Source organism: Bos indicus, chromosome 11 (assembly GCF_029378745.1).
Source record: "Bos indicus isolate NIAB-ARS_2022 breed Sahiwal x Tharparkar chromosome 11, NIAB-ARS_B.indTharparkar_mat_pri_1.0, whole genome shotgun sequence".
Taxonomy (NCBI): domain Eukaryota; kingdom Metazoa; phylum Chordata; class Mammalia; order Artiodactyla; family Bovidae; genus Bos; species Bos indicus.
Genome location: NC_091770.1, coordinates 20762048 through 20769559, shown reverse-complemented (window position 1 = coordinate 20769559; position 7512 = coordinate 20762048). Strand labels below are relative to the sequence as shown.

At 46.4% G+C, this 7512-nt stretch overlaps 1 long non-coding RNA gene across 1 annotated transcript; it reads left to right on the top strand.

Annotated features, from left to right (window-relative positions):
* Positions 1-520: 520 nt before the first annotated feature.
* LOC139185645 (uncharacterized) lies at positions 521-3822 on the top strand. Its single transcript, XR_011569145.1, has 2 exons — positions 521-1061; positions 3565-3822. It is a non-coding gene; the product is annotated as an uncharacterized lncRNA (long non-coding RNA).
* Positions 3823-7512: the final 3690 nt, after the last annotated feature.

Below are 7512 nucleotides of genomic sequence, written 5' to 3'. Positions count from 1 at the left end.
GGGTTTAGTTGCAGCACTTGGGATCTTTGATCTTCCTTTCGACATGTGAGATGTTTTTAGTTGCAGCATGTAGGATCTAGTTCCCTGACGAGGGATCAAACCCAGGCCCCCTGCATTGGGAGTGTAGAATCTTAGCTACCAGACCACCAGAGAAGTCCCCAGGGCTCCTGACTAAAGGAATATTTGGTCTGGTTGACCCACAAGGAATTAATCCACATGTTGGATTAGGAGCAAGTCCTGCCCCACATGGGACTCAAGGTGTTGCGTGATTTGTGACCCAGGCCTTACCTGTCATGACCCACTTACTGAATAGAATAGATCAATTGCTCAAGGTGCTTAGGATTGCAAAGACAAGACAAGGAGGCCTGGCTCTCCTCAGGTGGTGAGTATTGGCTGCCAGGCCACAGGAGGAAGAGCCCTGGAAGGTGTCTCAACAGTGGCACAGCTGTGCCTTGTCCAAGTGCTGCCAGCGCTGTCTGTGGGAGTGCCTTGGAGAAGTGGACAGCGTCCAGTCCTTGTCTAGAGCGTCCTGTCTCCTGTGGTCACTCTGACATGCTCTCCGAGACCCTGGTATTCATCCCTTGACAAAGGAGCACCTAATGATCTGGCCTCCATCAATAAAGAAGGTCCCTTTGGGGCAGACAAGCTCCCTGGTGGCAGCCTCACTTGGCCCAGTGTGTGAATTGCTTTTGTTCTGGGCATCTTCTCTCTTTCAGCTGGCCCGGGGCAGGACATTATCCAAGTAACTTCTCCAAAAGAGCCTCCTGGACGCCTTTTCTTAGAGCAGGGCTCGCCAGGCAGTAACCATTGGTGACCTTCTAAACATGAGGGTAGAGCTAGAAGAGCCCTTAGAAACTGCCTTGTTATTGAAAGCCCAGTTGAGTGAGTCGAGACATTTGCTCAGGACCACTGGGAGGGTTTGCAGCAGAGCTGGAAGCAGAGCCGGGCTCCTGACTCCAGGTTCGGCACACCTCCTGCTGCCCCTGGGAGAGACCAGGGAGGAGACTTCGATTGGCTTTGCCTGATGCTTGCTGAAGGCTGCTCAACAGTTAAAAAGAAGAGTAAGACTGTCTTTGTACTAACATTTCCATATCTGCTCTTCCCCTGCAAATCCCTGCTGTCTGATTAAAAAAAATTTTTTTTACCTATTTATTTTTTTTAAAGATATTTGTTTGTTTGTTTGTTTTTGGCTGTGCTGGGTCTATATTGCAGTGCCTGGCTTCTCATTGCGACGGCTTCTCTAGTTGCAGAACATGGGCTCTAGGGTGCGCAGGCTTCAGGAACTGCAGCTCCAGGGCTCCAGAGCACAAGCTCAATTGTTTCGGCACTTGGGTTTAGCTGCCCCTTGTCATGTAAGATCTTCCTGGACCAGGGATCGAACCTATGTCTCCTGCTTTGGCAGGCAGATTCTTAACCACTGGACCACCATGGAAGTCCCCTGCTGTCTGATTTGATGGAGACTTGGTATAGAATGGGTGAGAAGGCATGAGGAAACCCCGCACGACAGAGCCAGGAATCTGTCTGCAAGAGGGAGAGATGTGGGAAGGATCAAGCAGGTGGGCAGAATCAGACGCCTCATCTCCTCAGGCCAGCGGCACTGCCACCCAATGCTGCCCAGGCTTCTGGCACTGTCGGCCGCCGCCGCCCTGCTCTCTCTCCCCGCACCCCCAGGGATGATGCAGCCAGAGGCCACGGGAGAACCTGTCAGGCATGGAACACCAAGTAAACAGCCCCGAGGAATTTCTCTTACTTGAATTTCAGCTCATTTACTTGGGAGCATCTGTCCTCCCCTCTGGTTGGGGGAAGGGAGAGCAGGGGTGGGAAGGCTAGGATTACAGTGTCCTTCTGCCCAAAGGAGGCTGCTGGTCCCGGGAGCAGTGGTTCCTAACACTTCCCATTGCATTTGCTGGAGGCATGGCAAGGACCCCCTGCCCCCAGGCGGCCCTTCTTTTCAAAATTATAGTTGATATAAAATATTATATTGTAACAATAATATGTATACAATACTGTAATATATTACAATAATATTTACACAGTATTACTTTCAGACATACAGCATATGGATTCAGTATTTTTGACGGATTATACTCCCTGGTAACTCAGCTGGTAAAGAATCCACCTGCAATGCAGGAGACCCTGGTTTGATCCCTGGGTCAGGAAAATTCCCTGGAGAAGGGATAGGCTACCCGCTCCAATATTCTTGGGCTTCCCTGGTGGCTCAAACAGTAAAGAATCCATCTGCAATGCGGGAGACCTGGGTTCGATCCTGGGTTGGGAAGATTCCCTGGAGAAGTGAGTGGCTACCCACTCCAGTATTCTGTCCTGGAGAATTCCATGGACAAAGGAGCCTGGCAGAGCCAGACACAACTGAGAGACTTTCACACACACACAACAACATACTCCATTATAGGTTATTAAAAGATAATGGCATATGGCTCAGGAAACTCAAACAGGGGCTCTGCATCAACCTAGAGGGGTGGGATGGGGAGGGAGATGGGAGGGAGGTTCAAAAGGGAGGGGATATATGTATACCTATGGCTGATTCACGTTGAGGTTTGACAGAAAACAGCAAAATTCTGTAAAGCAATTGTCCTTCAATAAAAAATAGATAAATAAAAGATAATGGCTATAATTCCCTGTGCCATACAGCATATCTTTGTTGCTTATCTGTTTTATGCATAGTAGTTTGTATCTGTTAATCCCATACCCCAAATTTGCTCCTCTCCCCTTCCCTCTTCCCTTCAGTAACCACAAATTTGTTTTTTGTATCTGTGAGCCTGTTTCTGTTTTTCATATACATTCATTTGTATACTTTTAGATTTGTCTTTGACAAATCTTATTTGTCAAATTTGTCTTAGATTTGTCTTTGTCTTATTTCATTAAGCATAATATTTTCTAGGTTCATCCATATTGCTGTAAATGGCAGAATTTTATTCATATCATGGTTGAGTACTTGATATATAGATTAAGAAGATGTGGTGGATATATGTGCTGCATCTTCTTCATTCATTCACATATTGAAGGGCTCGTGGATGGCTTCCATGTCTTGGCTATTGTAAATATTGCTGCTATGAACATTGGGCTACGTGTATCTTTTCAAATTAGTATTTTTGGTTTTCCTGGACATATACCCAGGAATGGAATTGCTGGGTCATATAGTAGTTCTGATTTTACCTTTTTGAGGAACCTCTATACTGTTCCGAAAGTGGCTACTCTAATTTACATTCCCACCAACAGTGCATGAGAGTTTCCTTTTCTCCACATCCTTGTCAGCAGTTTTTATTTGTGGACTTTTTGATGATAGTGTTGCAGTGAGAAGGAAAAAAGAGGAATGAGTTTTTCTCTTTCCCTTTCCTGAGAACAAAGATGGTAAAGAGAACAGTGAGCAGGCCTGCACATTCCTAGTGTTTGTACTTTAACCGCTTCTAACTCAGCATGTCTGTAACTAACTTTGCTTTTCTGCTCCCTAACTCTGCAGGAGCTACAATTCACAATTTTCCTTTGACTCTATGCTAAATACATCCTGTATCTGATGTTTACCTTACAACGTCCTTCCCCTTGTAGTTCCATATCAGAAAGAAGGTGAGAGCCACCAAACTGCCAGATTCAATTACTGGGTTACTGGCTGCAGCTTCTGACTGTCTTTAAAACAATGCAAGAGGAAGAAATCAGGATCCTATCACCTTTGTTCCTTATCACCAGCTCCTGACTTTGAGCCCTTGCCTTATATAAGCCCCAGACCCCTCATAGAGTTGGGGTACAGTTCCCTACTGTGTTCCCTTTCTGCATCTGAGAATAAAACCCACCTTTCTATTTCCTCCAGACTCTGTCTCTGTATTTTTTATTTGGCTTTGGTGGGCAGAGAAAGCCGAGATTTTTGGTCAGCAACAGTAGCCATGCTGTTGGATGGCATCCCTGACTCAACGGACATCATGAGTCTGAGCAAACTCTGGGAGATGGTGAAGGACAGGGAGGCCTGGTGTGCTGCAGTCCATGGAGCTGCAAAGAGTCGGGCACGAGTTAACAACTGAACAACAACATTCTGAACTTCTGTCTGCTTTGAACAGTCGATTCTGCCCAAATTTTGTTTTAGGTGAAGATCCTGTTGCTAAAATATTTTGAGACGCACTAATCTATGAAGTGGTCCCATCACTTCATAGGAAATAGATGGGGAAACAGTGGAAACAGTGTCAGACTTTATTTTTTGGGGCTCCAAAATCACTGCAGATGGTGAATGCAGCCATGAAATTAAAAGACGCTTACTCCTTGGAAGAAAAGTTATGACCAACCTAGAGAGCATATTGAAAAGCAGAGACATTACTTTGCCAACAAAGGTCCATCTAGTCAACGCTGTGGTTTTTCCAGTGGTCATGTATGGATGTGAGAGTTGGACTGTGAAGAAAGCTGAGCTCTGAAGAATTGATGCTTTTGAACCGTGGTGTTGGAGAAGACTCTTGAGAGTCCCTTGGACTGCAAGGAGATCCAACCAGTCCATTCTGAAGGAGATCAGGCCTGGGATTTCTTTGGAAGGAATGATGCTAAAGCTGAAACTCCAATACTTTGGCCACCTCATGTGAAGAGTTGACTCACTGGAAAAGACTCATGCTGGGAGGGATTGGGGGCAGGAGGAGAAGGGGATGACAGAGGATGAGATGGCTGGATGGCATCACTGACTCGATGGACATGAGTCTGAGTGAACTCTGGGAGTTGGTGATGGACAGGGAGGCCTGGCGTGCTGCGATTCATGGGATTGCAAAGAGTCGGACACGACTGAGGAACTGAACTGAACTGAACTGAATCTAGTGAGAAGATGTAGGAAAGGAGAGAGCACGATTTTAGACAAATACCTGCCATTGGCTTTGGAGTGACCTTCATCAAGGCTGCTCATCCCTTGGTCAGACCTTGGTCATTTTTCCACTTGGAAGAAGTCTCACCTGGGCTGTGTCCTCTCTTCCTCCATGAGCACGGGGTCAAGGTCACAGTCTGGGCAGGCTGTCTTTCTTGAAACCTTTCTCAGCCTTCCACCTGTGCTCTCAGGTCAGCCCCAAGGCTCCCCCACCCACCTGCCATCCCATCCCTAAAGTCTTTCTTCAGTTCAGTTCAATCGCTAAGTCATGTCTGACTCTTTGTGACCCCATGGACTGCAGCATGCTAGGCTTCCCTGTCCATCATGAACTCTCAGAGCTTGCTCAAACTCATGTCCATCAAGGCAGGGATGCCATCCAACCATCTCATTCTCTCTCGTCCCCTTCTCCTCCTGCCTTCAATCTTTCCCAGCATCAGAGTCTTTTCCAAGGAGTCAGTTCTTCACATCAGGTAGTCAAAGTATTGGAGTTTCAGCTTCAACATCAGTCCTTCCAATGAATATTCAACATTGATTTCCTTTAGGATGGACTGGTTGGATCTCCTTGAAGTTTAAGGGACTCTCAAGAGTCTTCTCCAACATCACAGTTCAAAAGCATCAGTTCTTCAGCACTCAGCTTTCTTTATAGTCCAACTCTCAAATCCATACATGACTACTGGGAAAACCATAGGTTTGACTAGACGGACCTTTGTTGACAAAGTGATGTCTCTGCTTTTAATATGCTGTCTAGGTTTGTCATAGCTTTTCTTCCAAGGAGCAAGCGTCTTTTAATTTCATGACTGTAGTTACCATCTGCAGTGATTTTGGAGCCCCCTCCCCAAAATAAAGTCTCTTACTGTTTCCATCGTTTCCCCGTCTATTTGCCATGAAGTGATGGGACTGGATGGTGTGATCAAAGTCTTTCTTAGATGGGATCAAAGGTGTGACACTAACTGAAAAGTTGTTTTTTTTTTTTTAATGACTCAAGATCGAGGTGTTATTATGACATAAATTGACAAGGAAGAGGAAAGACTGGAGGGGATGGCAGAGAGGGCAGGAAGGGAGTGGGAGGAGAGATCTTGAGCCCGTAAACACTCCCAGGGCTACTTTTAGCAATTAGCATGCACTGTCTAGTCACACAAGCTTCATAGACTCAGTAGAAAGGGATGCAGAGAGTGTGCGGCAGCCCCTGCTGGTGCTGGTTAGGTAAAGTACACTAATTAGAATGGGGTGGGAAGCCAGAAAACACATTAATTACTCATCCGAATCCGAATGAGGCTCATTGAACCAATGGGAAGCTTGCTGTGGTAACACACCCTGTTGGAAAGGTCAAAATCAGCAAATGGAAGCTTCAGGCAGATCAGGAGTGTACTCTTATATTCAACCCAAGACTGACTGGTCTCCAGAAAAAGGACTGGCACCTTTGCTGACTGTCGAATTCCCAAATGCAAGCTTGCTCTCCAAATTCCATGACGAGCTCGATAACTCCACCTCCCCTGAGGGCCTCCTTGCTGTTCTGTGCAGTTATCTATTAAAGGAAAGATGACTTTTCGAAAGAGCATTCCCTGTGTGGTAGGTGTTCAGGTGGGGGGAACTTAAGTGATCTGGGGAGTCATGACAATGAGGAAGAAGATAAAGATAAAATAGGGGGAAAAAAACACACCGAGATTATAAACAGATCAGAAAATCTGGATTTTTAGAAAATGGTTTTTGAAGAATGTCTATTCTCCCCAAAGTAGAGGATATGGAAGAAAAAAAACCCAAGCCTAACCTTTCCATTAAGATTCTTAGGAACAGATGGGTTTCATTCCCAGGGGACGATAGCATAGTAATTCAACTCCCTTGTCCCCACGACTAAAAATAAGGATGATTAGAGAATGGAATCTTAGCTCTCTGTCATCTCAGACAGCCAAGCCTTGTCACTGGACTTAGGAATTCAGCAAGCAAACACACATTTATAAAGGCAAAACGTTGGCCCTTTGTAAATATTTTGACTGTCATCCACCCATTATTAAGGCAGTAAGGTTGAGGACCGCAGGGTTGAGGACACCCATGGAGTCCTTTGGCCGACTGGTATCTGGGTGGGTCAGAGAGTACATGCCTGAAATGACTCCAAAATCATCTGCCCTCCCTCAGACCATTTGTCCATGGGTCCCTGTATCTTCAGCAGCTGGTGGCCAATTGCACGTCCTCCAGAATTTCTCAGGCTGGATCTCCAGATGCCTTCCACACTGTTTGGAATGTCATCCTCATCTCACAGCCTGTTCTCTGGATCCAGGGATCTCTCCCGTGGCTTTGACTGCATCTACATCGTGTGCTCACGTTGCCAGAGCGGTGAGAAGAGAGCCAGCCATGGACAGGTGAAGCTGTCACTTCAGCAGTTTCTCAGATGTGGCAAAATTATTCCAGCAATAACAGAACCCAAAGAATGTCTCCTTTATGGGGGCTGGTCAGGGGAACACATGAATCCTTAGAGGCAGGGCTCAAAGATTTCTGCAGGGTCAATGCCAGTACTGTGTCATGGGGCAGTAAAAGACTGTGCCTAGGCCTGAATCCGCCTGCAATGTGAGAGACCTGGGTTCAGTTCCTGGGTTGGGAAGATCCCTTGGAGGAGGGCATGTCAACCCACTCCAGTGTTCTTGCCTGGAGAATCTGCATGGACAGAGGAG